This window comes from Prinia subflava, chromosome 2 (genome assembly GCF_021018805.1).
Source record: "Prinia subflava isolate CZ2003 ecotype Zambia chromosome 2, Cam_Psub_1.2, whole genome shotgun sequence".
Taxonomy (NCBI): domain Eukaryota; kingdom Metazoa; phylum Chordata; class Aves; order Passeriformes; family Cisticolidae; genus Prinia; species Prinia subflava.
In genome coordinates, this window is record NC_086248.1 from 110,184,897 (window position 1) to 110,207,409 (window position 22,513).

Sequence of the window (22,513 nt, forward strand, 5' to 3'; positions counted from 1 at the left end):
AATTAAAAAATCCCTCATCTTCATCCTAAATTTTTAGAAAAAAGCCCTTTCAAGTGAGACTGCCTTTCTGTAACCATCTGCAGTACTCATGTCCACCAAATGCCAGCCACACTTTCCAAGCAACTGACATGGCATTTCCTAGGGAATAAGCACAGATAGGGAAATGAAGCCTCTTCAAGGTATTTCTCTTGCTTCCCTGGCTAACAGGAAGAGTCCTGTAAATCAGTTCTGATCACTTTTCTGGGTCAGTAAAGCACAAGCTGGGGAGCTGTGTGCTCAGGTTGGAGCACACAGCTCCCTAACCTTTATGGGGAGGGTCTTCTGATGACATGACTTAGAGAAGATGGTGTCTTGCATGTGTTTTTCCTTTTTCCCCTTCCTCACTGGCTGCTGGGTCACTGTTGTCTGGTTGAATATACACAGCGTGTGCACTATTGAATTCACACTTCCTTGGCTAGGGAACCTCATACAGAAAGCTCACTCCATAAATAACCTAGGCTGTGTGTTTATTCTGCTCTGAAATGCTGTAAAAAATAAAAGGCTACCTATCAAAGTTGTTTGTCTAATAATGGAGGAAGGGGATGATATTGTAAACACTGTCCAAATGAATTGTAGTAACCAGAATAAATGGTGGCTGCTGTTACCGAGCGCTGCAACTGAATTCAGGCCTTTCCAAATACATCACATGTGACTTTAATCCATTCCAGAGCCCAGGTCTCTCCCAGGCTTGGAAATTTGATGCTCTGAGGTGCTAAGCCCCCTCTATTGCTGTAGAAATCAATAGGGCAGCAGCCTGCTCAGCAGTCCAGAGAGGTGATCAGTCTGCCGAGAGTCCACTCCTCCAGGCCTGATCCTGCACAGCGTTTCTATCCACACTTAATTTTGGGCAAGGATATATCACCTTTTGCAGAAGGGCCACTCACTTGTCTATGTCAGCATGTCCATGGGGTTTACAGCACTGTGGCCTTCACCTGGGTTCACTTTTCACATTGCTTGTTTCAGGTGCACACTCCTTGCTCCACTCTGCCTGAATAAGGACCCACTTCTCTCCCTACAAATCAGATTTGTCTCCTTTTGGGGGACAAAAATTCAAAACTTTCTGATAATAAATGACACCTAGGGTTTAAAAAAAAGTTTTTACCATGTATCCAAGAGACTATAGAGGATAAAGTTGCAGCCCAAACTGATTTTATGTGCAGGTTTAATCCAAGGAGTGCAGAAGCTGTAGGGTGTGTGGAAGAGGTGGAGGAAGTAATATGGCAAAACAAAAATGCTCTCAGCCATCAATATTTGTTGCCTGAGAGGGGGGTGAATCCTGCTTCAAACAGCCCTCTAGACACCACCACTGAGGGTCTGAAAAGGAGTTTTTTTGAGGTGACATTGAAACCTTTAGCAGCGGGCAGTGGCTTTTGACAATGCTCATTTTCTCTCATGGCAGCCCAGCAGCTCTGCCACTCACTCACCTGTCCCCGGCAGGCTGGGCAGAGCAGGAACCTGATCCTATGAGCTGTAGGGCTGGGGGGGCAGAGGCAGTGCCTGCAGGTCTCTCCAGCCCATCCATAATTATACAGCTGGCAGAGGAGTGCCTCAGGTTGCACATTAGGCCCTTGCTGAGATCAGTAATTATAATATCAGTTTTCTCCAAATAGGTCTGACAGAATGGCACTGGTAGCAGAGGTGATTCAAAGTTTAGTAAGTCTTAGGGAAAGTTTACTGTCTCCTGCTGCTTTCTGTCCCACAAATTTGGCCTTTCTAATAACCAGCACCAGCCACAAACAGTAGGAATCCTTTTCAATCACTATTAGCAACACTTCATTTCTGTCATATTTGACCCCTGGCAAGCTGCAGCCCAGCAAAGAGCATTCCCTGCAGAAAGTAACCAGACATCCAGGATTTACTCTGTGACAAATGACATTTTTAAGGGCCCTTAAAAAACACTGAGACAAATTCACAGCAGGAATCTGGAAAGCCCTTTACCAACCTCCAAATGAGATAAGGGATAGCATAGCTCTCACTCAGTAGCATCCCATCTTGAGCTGTTTCTTCTGTGTGACTTCATCTTTGCTGATACCTCCAGCAGGAAAATGCTGCTGCCCTTCAGTGTCTATAAAGCATGATAAGGTTATTTATGTTATATGGGGAGAACTTTCCCAACACAAAGACGTCTTTCACCTGGGTGTTTTCACTTGCAGCTCTTTCTGAGTAGTTCAGCAACCCTGTTTTCACCAGGGAAAAAGTGAGGCCCAAGGAGGTTGTTACAGCCACTAAGTCAAGTTCTAGTCTATGCCTTAACTTTAAAATATTTTTTTTTTCAGTTCATCAGGAAACCAAATCTTTATTAAAATTTTCTTGTGCCCAAGAAAGCAGTCATAGAGAGATTTTTTTTTTTTTTTTTTTTTTTGCAGAGAGCAGAATAAAAAAAGCCAAATTCCCTTAAGAAGCTGAAGTGCCTGACACAACCAAGCCATGCTCCTGAAGCTGCCACCAGTGTGAAGTACCCCAGTTTAAGAGGATGGCTGAATACTCACCCTTGAGTACAACTTTGTTTCTTGATCTAACCCAGGGTGCAGAAGTATTTTGGGCTTGTTGACTTGCTGCTGCACCAGTGCCTGTTGTCGTGGTTCTTTCCTTTTTAGTGTGTTGCCCTTGTGTGAGAATCTGCATCTTTACATCTCCAGTGGCAGTCTGGTCCGCACTGAGTTAATATAAAGCTCTGCAGGGAAACAATGGGCCAGGCTGGTATTAAAAGGAAGGGGAGAAGAGGTGACTCAAAGTTTAGGGAGCCTTAGAGAAAGTTTACTGTCTCTTGTTGCTCTCTGTTTGACGGAGTTGGCCCATCTAAAACCAACACTAGCCAGCAGCAGTGGGAATCCTTTTCAATCACCATTAGCAACACTTTTTATTTCCATCATACTTGACCACAGCAGGCTGCATCCCAGTGAAGAGCATTCCTTTCAGAAAGCCAGCAGACATTCAAGTGCAGCGGATTTACTGTGTGAAAACGGCATTTTTAGGGGCTTCTGAAAATGTTTAAATAAATGCTCTTTTTTTTTTTATTCTTTCTCACAGCTTGATTCTCAGCTTAGAAAGCCCTGCTTGCTAAACAATTTTAGAGTTTCCTACAGGAGCTTAGAAGTTAGGTCAACGTTCGCAATATAAATGTTCAGTTGCTGCTGTGAAATTACACATTTCTTCAGGCCTCCATATTGTTAAAACAAATGTTTGCAGCTATTTTGTTCAGGGTGAGTGAATTGGCGTTTAGCTATGCATATTTTCGGGACGACAAAAGGATTCTGCAGTCTTTTCATTTCGATGGAACTCAGCAGTAATGTTTGCAGGGATTTCTTCCTCTGACTAGCGGGTCAGCTTTCCACAGCGCGGCCCTCTGAGAGTTGAAAAGAGCCAAAAAAAAAAATCTCTCCCCCCCAGTTTGGCCCTGTTCCTAAAATTTTCCCTATCTCGTTAATCAGGAGACTGGTTTCAGGGCAGGGGGAGCCAGTGAAGGGACATAGAGTGAAAGCTTATTTGTTGGAGAGAGCTAACGAGAGTAAAGTCAGTCTCCATTACCAATCATAGCTAAAGCAGGGTTACAAGGACCTGGATGAATTCAACTCCTAGTGCAGTGGAGCTCACTCCTTCACTCCCCAGACTTCCCTTCACTCCCCAGACCGTATTAAAGTGGCTCTGGGTTTGTTCCTTTCCTGTGTAGAAATGCCTGGGCTCATGCCAACTCTGCCTGGAATCAAAGGGAATCTCTCTTCTGCAGTGAATTATGTGACGGGCAATTATGTGCAAATAACTATAAAAGTATGGGGTTTGTCAAGTTCCTGTAAAGTCGCTATTTATGTTCACAAACTTTTACTGTCTTCTTCCCTGAAGCTGCAGATTTCAGGAGCAGCTCGTGAACTTTGTGCCCTTTGGAATTTATTTTTTCCTGATCCCACTTTTAGGGGTATGGGCTGCCCCTGTGATGGGATTTTCGCACTCTGATTTCACATACCTCTCCCTACACAACCTGTAATTGTGTTCCAGGTTAATCCCACATCCCTAAATTAACAGCCCAGTCAACAGAGACAACCTTTTAGAATTACCAGGGAGGAATTATCATATTTAGGCCCTTTTTCAGCCCACCTATAGGATGAATCATCTCCCTAAGTGATTGTATGTAGCTCGTTGTTAATTATGCAGGCTGGGTGAATCATCCTCTAACCGAGATGCCACCAGTAAAATCAGGGTCAGTCCAGGCCTGGGGTGTTCCTGCCTAAAGCTCCTCTGGGCATTCAAAGCAATGGGTACAAATTTGGTTTTTATTGAAGTGAAAACATAATGCAAAATGTACTCTGAAAACCATGTGCTGTGGAACAGTGTTCAACATACTTCTGTTCTCGGGGAATAAGTGTGGCAACACTTTAGGAGCTACAAACATAATTTGAATATCGGGCTTTTTAATTGATCCCAGTCCTGATTAAGACAGACTTGACATTACATACTGTATGATCACTGGCACAGCAGGAGCAGTTAGGCAGAGGGGACTGTGGTGTGTTAATGAAAGACCTAATGGAAATTAAAGATAAAATGGTGCCTCCAGGAAATTGTGCTCCCCCCCCCCACACACAGAAGGTGATACTGATTTACACCATCAGAGGATCTCACCCCACCATGTTTGTTTTCTTCACACTCTCCTCCTTTTACCACCCTTATTTTCCTAGTTTCCAGTTTGTTTCTGGGTTTTCTTTTTTTCCATTATATTTTACTAATGAGGCAACATGTTGTGAAACAATTCCTGGGCCAGGCTCAAACAGCAATGGATAATTACGTTGGGTACACATAGCCTCAATATTAATGACTCTAAAGAAAACCTCTGAAGATTCAGAGGTGTTATACTGCAAAGGCTCCAACTGGATTTGGGCCAAATGCCCCATTCCTATAAACAAGCTCAACTCTATTGACTTCAGGAGAATTATACCTGCTTTTTTTTGTGTGCAAATGTGCTGGAGGTGATTCACAAAATCATGCCCAGCCACGTCCACTCTCTTTAGATTTAAATTGAGCTTGAAATCTCACAGTGCAAACAGCAGATTCCTTTTTTGTCTCGCATGAAGGCCAATGTGTTACAACTATAATTAAATTGCTGATAGATCCCCTTATCTCTCAGGCTGCTCCAGGATGCAGTAATGAGGCTCTGCTCTTGACAAACATCATCATACCTCTTTCCTTGTCTCACATCATTTAGGCAGGTCAGGATCTTGATGGTGACCCAAGACAACATTCATCCTATGACCAGGCTGTTCATTCTCCTTTCAGTGAGAAGGGCAGAAAGGCCTCAGGAGTTTTTTGCTCTTCATTTTCCGGTTAGAAGACAACTTGGAACTCAGAAATGAAATTCCATTAGTATGTGAAGATCTAAAATGAAAAAAATAACTTGCACATCTTCAGAGATGTCAGATATGGGGGAAACCCATCCTGTTGAGTTCAGCCCAGAAATGGTAGCAGTCCCTGAGACTTATCCATTGGAACTTGCTTTCCTCTTGGAAATTTTGAAACATACATGGAGTAGTGCTTTCCAGGACTCCTGCAACTGCAGAAAAAAAAAAAAAAAAAATCAATGCTTACCTCTAATATATTCTGACTTAAAGTGTGCAACCTTATTTAAAATGCACTGCTAGAGCACATATTTTCATGTATCATTATTTCTAAATGCATGACAACCAGGTTGAAAATCAAATTAGCTATGTTAAGGTGAATATTACAATGTGACTACTGCCTGCTGTGCCATGAATGAATCTTGTAAACACAATCAAATCCCTTCCCTCTCTCACACACAGAGACACATGTGTGCCCTTGCACAAGAAAAGAGATTCTTCACCTTCTGCCATCACAGTGTCACAGCAGCTCATGTTTATTGTGAATGACATCTTCAGCTACAACCCAGCATGAGCTCTGGTATGCAGTGACATTAAAGCTGTTTCATGAATAATGAAAAAATAAATATCACTTTTACTGTAGGTACACAAAATGCTTTGTTTAACTAAAAGTGTTTGCTGAGAAATTCCAGGTCTCTGAGGGTAGATACTATTTTATTAACTGTGGATAGAGAACTTATTTAGACTGAGCTGTTTTCATTATATTCATAATTTTCTCAATTATACAAAGGAGAGAGCATGTGATGAGTACTACTGGCAGGATACAGACTTCTCTTAGAAAACCCTAAACTCTTAGAAAAATCACAAAGCAGCAAATCCTCTGTGCTGGAAGCTGAGAGCCTTTCAGCCACTTACATTCTGTATAAGGAGGTTTACATGTGTCTACCAAGCCCAAATTTGTGTAAGGAGACTTTTAATCACTTAAGAGGGGCAAAAAGGCTTCAGAGACAGTAATGCAATTACATAAGGGCATAATGCAAAAGAGAATTCAATTTTCTCAATGCCATACAAGGCAAACTTACTCCTGGACCCCAGCAAAAGACACTCAAAACACGACTGCACCACATCCTGAGCTCTGCTGGCTGGACCCGTGTGTGCTCCTGCCAGCCCTCAGAAAGTTCATAATCACGAATTTCAGGGAGGAGAAACAAGCCTACTTTGAATTACGGGGTTATGGTGACCAGGGTTTCATATAAATGTTGTCTGCAGTGGAAAATGTTATATTTTGTCCTATTAAGGACCGAGCAAACGCGCTGTTTTTACTCAGCAGTAACACATCAGGCAAAAAGGGGAAACTTTTCAGTGATTTCAGGCTGAAACTTGCCATCCTAAAATGGAACAGCTGTTAATGAAACACAAATATACTTGGTTCCAGAAGTGGAAAAGAGTCTCACTAACAACCCTTAAAAAAAAAAAAAAAATTAAAAAATGCTGTTATTCCCCATTCTTTGGAATGTTTTATCCATATTCATAGCGAGAACCCTGAGAAATGTTCCCAAGTGCCAAAAAGTATGAAAACTAATATCAAATACATTGTCAATATCCTACTAACTATTAATTAGGAACTTATCAGCAGGAAAATACGTACTCTGAGTAGAATTTTCTGAATGGCAGTATGGCAGTCATAAATAATCGACCTCATAGGTAGTGCAACTTTGAGCATGGGCTTAAAATTAGTGATTTTAAAGACACATCATCTCTATCAAGGAGGGTGAATAGATTTGGTTTCTACCTTTCACTGAGGTGAAAGGCACAAAACTGGTCTTTCCCATAAACCTAGGTCATCAATTTTTTATATAGAGTAGTATATTTTATGACTTCTTTCTTGTGAGTTCAAGCTGCCTGTATTTCCTATTCATAGAGAAGTGCTCATTTCCTGTTTAAAAACACACATGTATTTACTCTCACTCATTTAACAACATTCTAAATGGCAGTAACAAAAAACAATAAACAGAAATAATCCACCTAATTAGTGCCTGTACACAAAGCCTCTACTCATTCTTATTCTTTGTAAGACAGAAAACTAAGGGCATTTTTTTTCCCATGTGCCAATGCTTGGGAAAAAAAAAAAAAAAGAAAAGGAGATAACTCTAAGGTATGTAAGCTCTTTAAACTCCCACTACTGTCAGGTGGGCTTAGGCAGGTGGTTTAGAACTTCTCCTTACCAGCTGCAAGAATAAATCATGACCTGAGAGAGGGCCAACACTGAGATTTGACATGTGGGAAGAGGCACATCCCCTGATATGCAGGCAAAAGTTTTAAAAAATAAGCAAATGTATGAGCAAGTAAACCCCATGAACTAATGAGGAATGTGTCAGTCAACAGCAATGCAAGCTGTATTTCCATTATACAAGAAAGGTAAAAGTACTCTAGTAGGTCACTTAGTTACCTCAACCAGATGGAATCCAAAATGTTCAGAAAATTAAAAATCCATTTATTCCTCCAAAGTTGCATTCCATCTGTTTTCAGACATTTATGGAATCTTTTTGCATACAGGATATGGCAACCACTGGTGCCTTGGAAGTGTTTCTCCTTCATGCAGCTCACGGAAAGCCAGACTGGATATAGACAGCACTGAAGAAAGCCCTTTTATTCTTTTATTCAGGTGATCTAGCTTGCCTTCAAAATATAGGAAACTATACTTTTGTTTAAAACAAAGGAATCATAAAATTTAGCGTGTTATTATCTGCAAAAACACAATAGGAACTTATAAACCTTAAAAAAAAAAAAAAAAAAGAACAGAACCAAAACAAACCCAAATCAGGCAATTCCTTGCTCTTTTCACCTTGAAAATTTTAACTTTCCTGCCAGTCTGTTTCTCATTTTCAGCTTGTGGAGACAATAAGAATGATTCAGATGCTATGAAGGAATGCAGCCTGGCATGCAGTGATCTCCACCCTGAAGATAAAAGTGACAAAACTACCGCAGGGGTTAGGAGCTGTAGCCCTCATCCGTCATTTTTCAAGAAATATTTTATTTCATTCCACTACACATTGTGCCTGGATCTAACTTGGGTATGGTCCCCTTCCTCCTCTCCCTGTTCCCAGCATCTTCAGCTTCACCAGATGGAAGGATATCATCTGGCATGCAGGCCAGGCCAAATTTTCTGTATATGACACAAACATCCACATTTCCTGCTTCCATAGGACCTTCTCCTCCTTGCAGCCAGTGGCTCACACAACAGTTCACTGCCCATCAGCTTTGTCCTGCTTGGTGCAAGGAGTGTTTTGTCCCCTGGTGAATCTCACCCACAAGCAGAGGGCTGTATCTCTGTTTTCAGGCAGTCATATTCCTATTTCTCTCCTGATTATCCACAGCTCACGTTAAATCACCCACAACTTCTGCGCTGGAGCTGACTGCACCCCTTTGAGGTGAAAGACATTCAGCAGGTAACTCTGTCCCAGGACTGTTTCTTACAGGGCAAAACCACACCAGATTTGGTGACCTTGGAGAGTCCTCCCATGCTACATCAGCAGCCCCTTGCACCAGGAGCACCCTTCACGGCCAGACTGCCTCAGACTGTGTGAACGGGGGCAGGAACACGTCTGACATCATCTACATCTGCATGTTGTTCACCTCCCCAAATCATCACTGGCAGGTGACTTTCACATGGAAAGACAAAGCACCCAAAAATCCCGAGGCAGCAGATCAAAGAGCAGAGAACTGGCTTTTAAGCATAAGACTGCATTAAAGAAAAGAGGGGAAAAAAAAAGGCTGAAAAAGTAAATCACAAATGGTGGATTATTTGTTTCAGTCTTTGCATTTGTTTTTAATGTCACATCATGTCTCCACATTTTCTTCTACAACACAAAGGGAGGAAAAAAGTTAATATTCACATTTAGTCTCATCCTGTCTAAAGCTGATGCTTAAAATAACCCAAAACACCCAAAGCAGCCACACAAATTCAGTGAGAGTACAGCAAGACCCTGACTGAAAACTGGTACGAGTGACATCAAGTGCTGATACAACCAGCCTGTGCTTTTCATCACCCCAGGTTTGGAATGCATCAGGTTTGACTTTGGCGTTGAGGACCAAACGTTACAAGATCATACTCAGTCAGCAGCAGAAGCGGAGATTGGCTTTCCTCCTTTTTTTGGACAAACATTCTGTTTCACTCACTGGTGGAGATGACACCGAGAGCAAGCGTGCTGCCCAAGATGGACAAAACACAAGTGGCAAAGCAGCAGAACTGAGGAAAACCCAGCTGGTGCACCAAGGGCCGAGAGGAGCATCCCGAGTGTGCAACCACCCACCAGGCAGGCACACATCTCCCCAGGGGGAGCTTCTGTCCTCACAAAAACAACTCCCGCTCTCCCGAGAGTTCAAGCTTATTAAAGGTTTCCTTTGATTACACAGAGGGACTTGGAGCCACACCTCCTTATCAGCTAAAGCGCCTGCCCTGCTTTTCTTTAGTTTCACCCATCCCCTGCTAAGTTTAGAAGAAAAGGCAACAGCTGTGGCTACTGACAGAGGGAGGCTGGCAGCTGCAAAACGGAGATGCCACATTTCAGTGTATAATTTTCTTTCCACAGTGTCTCTCCCTAACTTTCCTCTTTAAGAGGCACTTAAAATCCATGTGTCTGACTCAATTACTGTTATTGTGGCTATGGAACAGAATGTGATGCTGATGAGGGCCTACCTGTCTGGTTAACTTCCCTTTCTGGATGCTTTCTTTCTTTGATTCATCATTGCTCGTGACACATGCATTGTCTAAACTATGTTCAAGAACAAGACTCTAATACATTCAATGGAAGAAGGTGAAAAAAAAAATCAGAATATGGTGTGTCATTTGTGAGCATAAATTTACACGCTAACTTTAAATGTTCTGTTTTTGAGAAACATCTTAAATAGAGGGCATGGTTCCCCTGAAAATTAAGTATAACATTTGCAGTAAAATTAAGAAAAAAAGTTCATTTTGCTTCCTTTGATTGGGAGAGCACCAGCATTGCAGAAATGCTCTGTCTTTATGAACTCATCTACAGATTCTCCCTTCTTTCAGTATTCAGTACATTATCAAATTGTATCTGAAGCACTCTGAATTCATGCCCCAGAGGACAAGAACCCAAATTTAAAGTCATCATCATTCCGTGTATTTTCTGCTCAGCTGAAGGTTTTATGATACAGGCTGAATGTCTCATCAGGACAATCCTAAAAATAAGCCAATGCAGCGGGGACAGGGTTTATTGGATGTGTACACTCACCTTCAGCTGATGTTCTCCCCGGGTCAGTTCTCATGTGATTGGCAAGGGATGGTGACAGCTTGTACCTTCCTATGAGAAACCTGTGCAGACACTGGTAATTAGAACTGCCACTCAGCCCTCCCTGACAACAGCCACTGCACTGGCTCTGGGCCTCTGAACTAGCTACTGCCTCTGGAAAATCCTGTTTCCCAGTGTTTCCTCCTCCGTAGTCACACACCTAATTGCATGTAAACATTCTGTAATTTATTACGTGACACACAAAAACATGGGTACCTTCAAGCTGAAAATGCAGGGGTGGATAAATACTGAGAAACCCACAATTCTAAAGTGTCACTTACAATATTGTTCTCCAGCTGCCTCCCCTGACTGGTTGCTGAACTAAGGATACTTCCTGGGTAATGGAAAATCTGAAAAGGGTCTCAGTCTGTCTTTTAAGGACCCTAGTTCTTAGTCAAAGTTAGGAATGTTGAAGCTTATAAGTCAGCACAACTTAGGGAAAAAAAATTCTCCATTTCAAATTGGAAATAACAGTGCATTTTCCCTGTACTATTCCATCTCAATCAGAACAACAATAAAAAGGCTGAATTACCTATTACTATATTTTTACCCATAATCAATTGACTCACAAACTGTTAGCAACTGCAACAAAGAAAAGAAAATGAAAAAAAGAAAAAAAACCCCACCAAAAAAACCCAAAAAACCCAGCAATGCAACCGTTCACAGCTGTATTTGGAAGGGACTGTGCATAAGGAAAGATGTTTGGAAATATTTGCAAATTAAAATGAAGCTGAAAAACTTCTTTATACTAGAATATCTACAGAACGAAAGGTGGATCTGCTGCTGGGTTTGCTGCAGTTTGGAGGTATGACTGCAGATACAGCTTTTTCTTGTCTGTGAAATAGGGCTGACAACAGAGCTGCAGTTTCCATGCACAGTGCCCAGTTATTTAAGTCTTGTCATCTTAAAGAGCATCTTTTTATCCCACACTGGGGAAAAAATACCCAGAGTGAGGTAGCAAGGAATTGTTGAGATGCAGAGTTGAAAAGGCAGCGAAATCTAATCTCCAGACCATGGAAATCAGTGGAAACTGACTTCAAAACGCTGTTGATTTCAGTGGTTTTGGGATCAAGGAGAGCAAACGTACTGCACAAAGACAAGTCTGTTTTCCAGAGCAAAGTTTCCTGATAGGAGCAGCCTGCCAGGCAGCAGCAGACTCCACGTTTGGGGCCGACCCATGCTGAAGGCTCTACATGGCTCTAGAGTGAAAAATCCACATCTAGGGTGAAAAATCAAGGGTAGAGAAACCTACATATTTCTAGGAGCATCTCAGGGTTCTCCCTCTGTGCCCCCACAGCTTTCTCCAGGCACCAAGGAGGAGGTTCTGGCTCACCCCTGTGGTTAAGCAGAAGGTATTTGGCACCAGACCACGGGTGCAGGTCCCCAAGGAGAAAGGAAGCCAGCCTGTGTGGGAAGGGTTCAGCACAGGGACCTGCTTCTATTCCCTACCCATTCCCACCCCATTAACATCCAGCCTGCGTCCTATGGGAATTTCAGATGTGCAGAATCACATCCAGAGCACTGAGCTGGCCAGACTCTGAAGGCATTGCAACCACTGCCATGCTAAGTTTATTTTCCCAGTCACAGTTCAGCCCAAGAAGAGCATGGCAAGTGTATTAAGCATCTTGATAAAGTTTTACGCAACCACTCTTTATAAACCAACCCAGAAAAGGCAGTGCTGTATTTTTAGACAGATAATTACATGGGTGCTTCCATATATGTACCTCAAAATTAATCCAGTAGTGTTGTCATGCAACAGGTCTCAGAAATTATTGAGTGAATAGCACCATTTCCTTTTTAGACCTCGATTATAGCATGGTATTTGAGCCATACTTTGGCACAGCACACAGGGAAGTAAGTGTGGAGCTCTTGTTCACAGACTCTTCCCCTTAAAGCATCTGCCCACCACTAGCACAACACAGTCTTCACTACCATCATTGTTAAAAGATCTGTCCCCTGCATTTAAAAGCCCCACAGAATTTAACACCAAACCCACAGAATTGTACTCCACTGACTGCACGCTGTTTTCAGAGGATGCCAACCCAGTGTGGGTGGTGCCAAGCTTCTCCAAGGTAATGCACCACCCTCTCCTCAGAGGGGGCATGGGAGAACAGAGTTAGGATGTAAGGAACAAAGTATGCACTGGTAATCTGTGGAAAAATGCATTTTAGAAATGTAACACAGAGCAGTCTTCAACCCCAGGCAACACAGGAAGATGAAAATATGGAAGATGAAATTTACAGGAAATCCCATTTCAAGAACTGAAGCACAGTTATGGCAGCCAAGTAGTTTAGAACTCTGCTCTTTCAGACAGCATGCAGTATCATTGTTCTTAAAAGCTCTTAAAAGTGTCCATAGCATTTCAGATTGGAAACAAATAAGCTTTTGTTTATTCCTCTCTGCCCCCACTACCTGTTTTCCACATCCTAGCAGAACAAGTACCCTCTGAGAAAATATTCTGGATTATTAATGGCTGGATTTGGGGTTTTTGTTTTAGTTATTAACAGAAGCAGAAGAGGTTCCCTTTTAGAGAAATCTGTGAACTGTTCCTTCTCAGAGCTCTTCCTGTCTGCTGCCACTCCTTCCAGTGACCACTCTGTCAAGCTGTGGCCTTTCCTGCTCCCTGTCAACGTGGTAAAGAAACAAGAACAAGGGTGTACCCAAGAGGTGCTAGCAGCCAATCCCTAATTGCACTTGAGCCCGTTTCAGTTCAGGTTTATGAGTAGAAATCTCACTAACTTTGAGTAGTACCTCATTTCTGCTGGTGCAGGCATGAACATCAGCATCTCCTCCAGCAGGAGAAGGTCAAAACCATTCCGAAGGTCTGCAAGGCCCAAAGGACAATCCAGCTGGTACCCTGGGAATGTTCTTAGTTTACATAACATAGAAAGACAGCTAGAAAACTATTTTTTGCTGAACCTGACTAAAAATATGTGTGCAACATCATTAATGGATTCTATTTCCTCTCACTGAAGGGCAATTTAATAAATCATCCTTTGCCACAGTGCCACTAATTGCAATGGATTCTGGAAAAAAAAAATCCCAAATGATTTTTTTTGGAGAAGTCACACATCCTGAAGGTACACTGCTGGCAAGCCCTCGAGTGTTTATGTTACAAGCCAAGCAATTTAAATAATCCCCAAGTTCATTACATTCAGCTAGATTCTCAGGAAAGGTCCCCTCTTCCATTGGTTTCCAAGAATAAACCAACACAGACCATCCTACTTTTCACAGCTGATGGGGTTTTGTGTGGCTAGGACTAAACTACAGTAGCAAGATTTTTAACAACTGCGGAAAAGACTATAAAACTTTCTGCCCCTTATTAACTACTGTGTGACTATTAGGTTTATGGGCAATGTTAACTTTGCAGCATAGGAATAAAAACATTGTAAACGGTCTCCAAAAATGTTGGAAGCAATTTTCCCCAAGAGAGGCAGGCAGCCCTTCCAATCCCAGTAAGGTATGGAAAGGGTCATGTGGCACACATGTAAAACTAGATTAGACTCTCTGTTGCTAAGTAATTAAACCTAATTGTAAACCTGGGAAAGTGCTGAATTTAAAACTGAGCTCCCTGTTCAGATCTCCAAAACCTCTATTGAAAATCCGTGGAAAATGAAAACTGCCTCTTTAAAAGAAATCAGCTTGCAGCTTCCCAGAACGGAGCCCCTGGGCAAGTGGTTCAAAATATGATTTTTATAAACAAATCTGACATAGCAAACTTAATGCAAAACCCTATGCATATAACATCACTTATGTGTGCAACTCATTTAAATTATAGCTGTAGAGAGAAGGAAATAAAACTGGCATATTAACCTTTGGCACAACAGTACTCACATCCTAGCAATGTTCAGCAGCAGATGATATTATTGTGACTCCCACTTGTATTGTCATAGTGAAGGGTCTGTCAGAATTCATGTTTGAAACCTCCACAGTCAGAGTTTATTAATTCAGCCATGAGCATCCGTTCCAGACCTATGCTGGCATGTAAGAGCAGATTTTTTTCTCACTCCAACTTCCTTTTCCCCATCACTTATATTGTATTTAAAGTCATTGAAAGCAAAATTAAAACAAAATAAAATCAAACATAACTTCATGAAATACATCTTCACAGCATCATCACATTTAAAAAGACTGAATGCAAAAATAAAATATGTCAGAAATTAATGAATATAGCATTCCACAGCTTCTTGCCACAAACTCATTGGACGCAGTGCATCCCCAAAGTTCCTTCTACAGAATGATCTGCTAATTCTTCCTCAAGAGAGAGAGAACCCTTTCCAGCAACCCAAAAGGACAATCTAAATGCATAAGAAAGCTAGATTTAAAAAACCACAAAATATAAATCAAATTTAAAACATTTTCAGAGCTTTTTTTGTTGAATTCTCCACATCATTGAATATGCAACTAACAAAAGCATAATGCAAAAAGAGCTTTCCTGGTTAAAGAATGTCTTAATCAATTTGTTATTTTGGGTAGTTTTGGCAACAACATTGAGGTCTTTATGTAAGTTATTGACCTGTTTATATGCCCTAAAATGTTTTGGTTGTAAGTTCCAGACATAGGACTTACTCAGCAGCCCTGACAATGGAAGTGAAACAAGTGCAGACCTGCTCTGCTGAGCTGGAGAAAACAATGGTGGAAATAATCACCCACTTATTAGCAATACTACTAAATTTGAGAAAAGTTACTTTGTCAAAGTATCAGAGGGCTATAGCAGGAGACTTTTATGTGCTGTTTATTTAAGTGACACATAGATGTACTGTTTGGGGCCATTCTCATCTTCTAATTTTGTGGAAGAATCCTGAGAGCCAATTCTATTTCCCTGACTCCCTCCTACCAGGAGTCCCATGGGCAGGGCTGAGGAAAGGAATATGTAATGTAGTTTTAGTATTGCAGGATTAAGAATGTGATGAATTCTTATCCTCTTTGATAAATTCTTATCTTTGATAAAACTGGGACAAATCAGGACTGCAGAAGCTGCTCTCCAAGCTTGTACCTTGCACAAGACCAAAGATCAATGCAAGTGAAGCAGAAGGGAAAAAAAAAAGGAGAGAGAGAGACAGATTCCAAATACCAAAAATAAACTGCGAAGAAACTTAATCCTCAAAAGGTCAGAGGTACATCTGAAAGGCCCTGGCCATGCCTTTGTATCAGAATGTTACAACATTAGCCCTAATGACTTAATAGTTTTGCCCTTGAATTGTGTCAACAGGAACCTATCTTATTACATGGTAAATTAGTTGCTTCCAGCCTACTCCAGACTCTCTAGTGATGGGAAGACAGACGTCCTTCCAACAAAGCTGGAAATGCAGCCTCATGCCTAAACAGTGCTGCTGAGCAGTCTTTAGTACCATTTTAATTTTTGTACTTGTGTTTGAGTAACAAGAGGGCTGGATCCAGCGTGGGGAAGAGGTCCCCACATTTGGCAGCCAGGAGCCAAAATTTAAAGGAAGGCAGCTCTTTTGAGTGCTGTTGTGCCGTGTCATCAAAGGTCATCGTCTGCTGCAGATAGCAGGGGATAATGAGAGAGGGTCAGGCCTAATGATGGCAGGCCCTAGGTAACAGAGGACGCTTTCTTTTGCTACTTCCCTTCTCTCTCAGAGAAGTTTGCATCCTTTACAGCTCCCAAACCTGGCGCAGCAAACGCCACCAGGTGCCCAAGGTGCATCAGCAGCTAATTATTCAGAGCCTGTCCCTGAATAAAGCAAAGACAAGCAATAGATTCTGAGAGTTACAGTTACCAGGCATTTGTCTCGTTCCATTTAAGTTGGAAAATTCCGTATTTTTTGACTTATCTGGAAGTCTTTGTTTCACATCTGTCCTGAAAACCTGTCTCCTGCCAGGTACACAAAGGGTTACTTTTCACAATAAAGGCACAAGAAAGGAGTGACATGCTTATGCCATTCTGTAAGTCTTCTTTAAGGGGTTTTATAGGCAAGTAAGACGCAGCTCCAGACACTAGACTTCTAAATCATTTAAAGCTGACATAAGCTGATCCTAGGCATGGCTTATAATCATGTTTTTACTTTTCAGCTCTGACAATTACAAACTGTTTGCGTTAGCTGCGCGAGCACTCCTATCCAGCCGCATTGTCAAAGCCCATCCATCCACCCCAGCCCCAAAACAACACAGCAACCCTTTGCTCTGCCAGCCTCCATCCACGACCTCCATCCAACTCCTGCCAACCAAGCAGGGAGGGGCAGGAGAGATCTACAGCCAGCGAAGACAAAAAAAAACCCCAAACCCCCTCATCTGCAACCCGTGGTAGCTGCAGCTTCCCCACGTTTCAATGTGGTTTTCAGACCATCTCAGCGTGACAGGAAGGAGCCTGGCATCCCCCGAGCGTGTTGCACTTGTAACCTTTGAAGATGTTCAAAAGGGAAGGAAAGAAATAATAAATGAAAGGTCTTAACCGTTTTGCGTGAAGTTTCATGAAAAGTCTTGGGGGCCTAACTTGGCTGGAAGTGTTTTAAGTGCTCCTCTACTGCAGCAGCGGTGTGTCATATGAAAGGCTTTGTCTGGCATCTGTCCACAGCCAGAAATAAAAAACATATTTATCTTTGGTCATGCACATCATTTAAAAGTCGGACAGAAGAAACCTCTTTTCTCCCTTTAAATCTGTAGCAAGATAAATTCTTATAAATTATTTCTCTTAAAAGGAGGAAAAGGAAAAAAAAAAGCAAAACAATAACAAAATAGCTTGGCTATTGGGAAATCTGGAAAACAGATTATTTCTTTGGATGGAACAATGTGTGTGTGTGTCATCATGACTTTAAACAGTTCCACGGTTCCCTATGGAAATACTTAATTGAGGCTAATAAGATGTGGAGTTATCAGTGGTTTTCCATGATAGATTTCATATGGTCTCTCCAAGATATTTTACCTCCTTTAAAATGTCCTGGCCTGAGGTTGTTTTAACTGGTGATCTGAGCAACCACCCCTACCAACACTAAATGTGAGTGTTAAACCCTGCTCACAGAGGGGCAGGGGTTTGGACATACCCCTTACAACTCCATCATCCACGCACCAAAAATCACTTCAGCTTCTAATTTGTAGCATATGTGACAGCAGAAATGCCATAGGAATCTTCAAATGAAAGACTTACTTGCCTCTTAACCACTGCAGCATGGGTCAGAAGTCCTTTCTTTTGGCACCACAAAATTAAGAAATGAACTAATTACCAGCAGGCTACAGATACCAACACAAATCTTCTCTCAATTCCAAGGTTTCCCACGGTGGTCCTGATAAGCTCATCCCCCTGCCACTACAGAGGATCAGGCCCACCTCCCTCCACTAAGCAGATTAGTTGATCATGAGTACGTGATATACAATTTTTGACCAGTTAAAGTCTTGTACTTTCTTACATCTCAGTTTAGAAAAGCTAACCCCTGCTGGATTTTTGAGAAGGAGGTATGTTGTCCATGCAGAGGACTCCATTTTTAACCATAAGCATATATTTACACACCTTCATGGCGAGCCAGTAGAGCCTTCTTAAAGTGCAGAAACTGCTTATTTGGCACCTGCAAATTGCAGTTACTTTATAAGCATCTGTACATGTCCATTTCTGATAACACCTCAAAATAAATTTGGCTTGAGCCAATGTATCTGTGCCACTGTAATGATTAAGCCATTCTGAGACTCATGGAAGAAGAAAACTTTTTCCTATATTCATATATTCTACTTTGAGTGGAGGTAAATTTTGTAAGTTTGGCAATAATTTCACACCTACATTTTAGGTAATAAAATAAACTGTCCTCCTAAAATTGGCCAAAATCAAGTGGTTTATCATTATTTTCCTTCAGGATGAGAAATTTATCAGTCAGCAGCAGGCACAGTGCTTTCATTAACCTATAACCCACCTTGGTTTTTAACTAACACTGACCAATGTCACATCCAGATGAAAGAAACTGCATGCCAACACCATGAACACAGGAAATACAAGGATACAGGAAATGCCATGGGGTAACACTGTGCTTGAGCACAGCTGAAATCAACACAGACTGAATTTTAAGATTTAGCAACAACTTTGCAGCTGCTCGCCAACACTCAGGATTAACACAACGTTCTTTGGGAGGTGGACAAGGTGAGCAGGAGCTCTGCATTTATTTTCCATCCAGCAAAGAGTAAAAGCTGCCTCCTGAAAGCAATTCCCATCTTAGGCATCCAAACTGTGTGTCACCTCTTGGACTTTTCATGGACTAGACAGGGAAGCAAGGACAACCGAGCTGCTAAGCCAGGTGTCTTGTGCTGTTAGCAAGAAAAGGATCCAGGCTGGATTTTTGGATACGTTTCTATTATGAGTTTTCCCGTAAGACATCCTGCAAGTTTATGTGTGTTCCTAAAATGCAAAAAGTGCCTAAGATTTACAAGGTTAGCAATGCACAGTGCTGTAAGCAGCACACAAACTCAGATGCTGTGGGATTCTTTACCAGAGCGAGTTTTCATCCTTCTCAGCATGTGGATGAACCGAGCAGAGGAGAAGCAAGCCTGATTGTAATTACATTAAGCACTTTGGCAATAAGGAAAAGTTTGTACTTGTACACAGATGGCTTTATGTTACAATGCTATAAATGTGCCAAGTTTCATGGCTTCACCACATGATACAAAGAAGGGGCTTGATCTGAAGTCTGTGCAAACCTGCTGAAAAGCTCTCCCTGGATTCAGGGCGATGCTATCAGGCTTTTGGTGAGTCCACTGAACACACCTGGATAAGGAAATAGCCTTTTGTGCTAATATGCAATTATCCTCTTACCATTTTAACACAGTTTGCCAATTTTAGCTCAAGTCTTCATGCCTTGGTGACTGTTTTCTTTAAAGGATAAACAATAAAATCTGGTTCAGGTTGATTAAAATGACTTGGGCTGCCCACTAACACTCATCTATGCTAGAAACTAAAACTTCACAGAACTCATAGAAACTACCTGGGGGAAAAAATATATATATATTACATTCTTATTCTGAGTTCTGGTGTTTCTGATTCAAGTCCTCTTTTCTGTGACCTTCTATTGTTTCGTGAAGGTAAGGGGTTTTAAAAGTTACTTTAAAAGTCCTTAATTTAGAAAAATAAACAAAAATTCTCTCAACCCATTCCTCAGTGTCTCATCATAACTTATTTTAGGGTAATAAATCTTCACCCTGACAGCTCTCTGATGATGCATTATGTTAATACATCATAATGACAATACTTGTAATATATGAAGAATATATTTTCTGGAAGGGATATCACGTATACATTCCATCTTCTGAGCACAGAAGAAGGTTTGGGAAAAGGGGGAGAAGGGGAGATAAAAGATGCTCTTCACCCAGAAGGCAAAATCTCACAAGAAAAAGTGGAAATAAATTGATTGCCTTTGTTAAAATAGAAAGAAAATGAGAAGAAAAAAATGCTGTTCGGCACTAGCAACTTCTATCAGTAAGATTACTGTTTGTTCCTCAAATACTGCTATTCAGGCTGCATTATGAAAGGGAATTATTTTAATGTACTTGTCTCAGTCATGTTAATACAGGCATAAGATCCACTAGGAGATAGTCATGATGGCTTTGATAGGGTTGAAGATTGCAATAATGAGAGGTGCAATATTTAAAAGGGGTCTGCAAACAGAAATAACTGGCAGCCTGGTTGAATAATGTGGTGAGAGTTGTGGATGCTCCTAAGAGTCACCCATGACTGACACAAACCAAAATCCTGAGCATGGCCAAGGTGATGACAGCAGAAGTAGGTAATTTTTGGCATGGATATCTGGCCTTCCACAACACCACTGACATTAGAACCAGATCATGGGCTGGTGTTTGCTGTGCTGGGCTCTGCACAAACAAAACAAAGACAACCAATTTAAACTCAGTTTCAAAGGCTTAGGATGTAAAATCAGCCCCTGGCTTAGCAGAGCCTGTTGCCTGGGTGGAAGGCAGAGGTGACTGACCCACCTTGCATGTGTGAAAGGGGAAAAAAGGGAAAGGGGAAAAAAGGGGAAGGGGAAAAAAGGGGAAGGGGGAAAAAAAAGGGAAAGGGGGGAAAAAAAGGGAAAGGGGGAAAAAAAGGGAAAGGGGGAAAAAAAGGGAAAGGGGGAAAAAAAGGGAAAGGGGGAAAAAAAGGGAAAGGGGGAAAAAAGGGAAAGGGGGAAAAAAGGGAAAGGGGGAAAAAAAAGGGAAAGGGGGAAAAAAAAGGGAAAGGGGGAAAAAAAAGGGAAAGGGGGAAAAAAGGGAAAGGGGGAAAAAAGGGAAAGGGGGAAAAAAAGGGAAAGGGGGAAAAAAAGGGAAAGGGGGAAAAAAAAGGGAAAGGGGAAAAAAAAGGGAAAGGGGAAAAAAAGGGAAAGGGGGAAAAAAAAGGGAAAGGGGGAAAAAAAGGGAAAGGGGGGAAAAAAAGGGAAAGGGGGGAAAAAAGGGAAAGGGGAAAAAAAAGGGAAAGGGGGGAAAAAAGGGAAAGGGGGAAAAAAAGGGAAAGGGGGAAAAAAAGGGAAAGGGGAAAAAAAGGGAAAGGGGGAAAAAAAGGGAAAGGGGGAAAAAAAAGGGAAAGGGGGGAAAAAAAAGGGAAAGGGGGAAAAAAGGGGAAGGGGAAAAAAAGGGAAAGGGGGAAAAAAAGGGAAAGGGGGAAAAAAAGGGAAAGGGGGAAAAAAAGGGAAAGGGGGAAAAAAGGGAAAGGGGGAAAAAAAGGGAAAGGGGAAAAAAAAGGGAAAGGGGGAAAAAAAGGGAAAGGGGGAAAAAAAGGGAAAGGGGGAAAAAGGGAAAGGGGGAAAAAAAGGGAAAGGGGAAAAAAAGGGAAAGGGGAAAAAAAAGGGAAAGGGGAAAAAAAGGGAAAGGGAAAAAAAAGGGAAAGGGGGAAAAAAAGGGAAAGGGGAAAAAAAAGGGAAAGGGGAAAAAAAAGGGAAAGGGGGAAAAAGGGAAAGGGGGAAAAAGGGAAAGGGGGGAAAAGGGGAAGGGGAAAAAAGGGGAAGGGGAAAAAAGGGGAAGGGGAAAAAAGGGGAAGGGGAAAAAAGGGGAAGGGGAAAAAAGGGGAAGGGGAAAAAAGGGGAAGGGGAAACAAGGGGAAGGGGAAACAAGGGGAAGGGGAAACAAGGGGAAGGGGAAACAAGGGGAAGGGGAAACAAGGGAAAGGGGGAAAAAGGGAAAGGGGGAAAAAGGGAAAGGGGGAAAAAGGGAAAGGGGGAAAAAGGGAAAGGGAAAAAAAGGGAAGGGAAAAAAGGGGAAAGGGAAAAAAGGGGAAAGGGAAAAAAAGGGAAATGGAAAAAAAGGGAAATGGAAAAAAAAAGGGAAAGGGAAAAAAAGGGAAGGGAAAAAAGGGGAAAGGGAAAAAAGGGGAAAGGGAAAAAAAGGGAAATGGAAAAAAAGGGAAATGGAAAAAAAAAGGGAAAGGGAAAAAAAGGGAAAGGGAAAAAAAGGGAAAGGGAAAAAAGGGAAAGGGAAAAAAGGGGAAGGGGAAAAGGGAAAGGGGAAAAGGGAAAGGGGAAAAGGGAAAGGGGAAAAGGGAAAGGGGAAAAAAGGGAAAGGGGAAAAAAGGGAAAGGGGAAAAAAGGGAAAGGGGAAAAAAGGGAAAGGAGAAAAGGGAAAAGAGAAAAGGGAAAGGAGAAAAGGAAAAGGAAAAAGGAAAAGGAAAAAAGGAAAATAAAAAAAGGAAAAAAGGAAAAAAGGAAAAAAGGAAAAAAGGAAAAAAAAAAAGAGAAAAGGGAAAAAGGAAAAGGAAATTTGAGAACTGTCACAACTGCATTGCCTTTCATGCAGGAATAGAGTCACTTTCAGGTTGACCTTTAAAGCTAATGATGTGGGTTTGAAATAAACAATTAAAAATCTAAACCAGAGCATCTTTATTAACAAGGCCAGCTGATTCAAATTATTTTA

General features: G+C 41.7%; 2 long non-coding RNA genes across 12 annotated transcripts in view; one reads left to right on the forward strand and one right to left on the reverse strand.

Annotated features, from left to right (window-relative positions):
- Positions 1–2,651, reverse strand: part of LOC134547507 (uncharacterized) — a 25,974-nt gene extending 23,323 nt beyond the window's left edge. Inside the window, exon 1 of the long non-coding RNA XR_010079495.1 lies at positions 2,529–2,651. This is a non-coding gene — a long non-coding RNA (uncharacterized LOC134547507). The remainder of the gene's footprint in view (positions 1–2,528) is intronic.
- The window catches only part of LOC134547506 (uncharacterized), a 465,000-nt gene extending 444,372 nt beyond the window's left edge, over positions 1–20,628 (forward strand). For 7 of the 11 annotated variants that reach the window (XR_010079485.1, XR_010079490.1, XR_010079489.1 and 4 more), the window contains one exon: positions 2,406–7,503. This is a non-coding gene — a long non-coding RNA (uncharacterized LOC134547506). Of the gene's footprint in view, positions 1–2,405; positions 9,022–9,417; positions 9,531–16,714 lie in introns of those variants that run through there. The other 4 variants (XR_010079492.1, XR_010079488.1, XR_010079493.1 and 1 more) reach the window with 4 other exon arrangements.
- Positions 20,629–22,513: the final 1,885 nt, after the last annotated feature.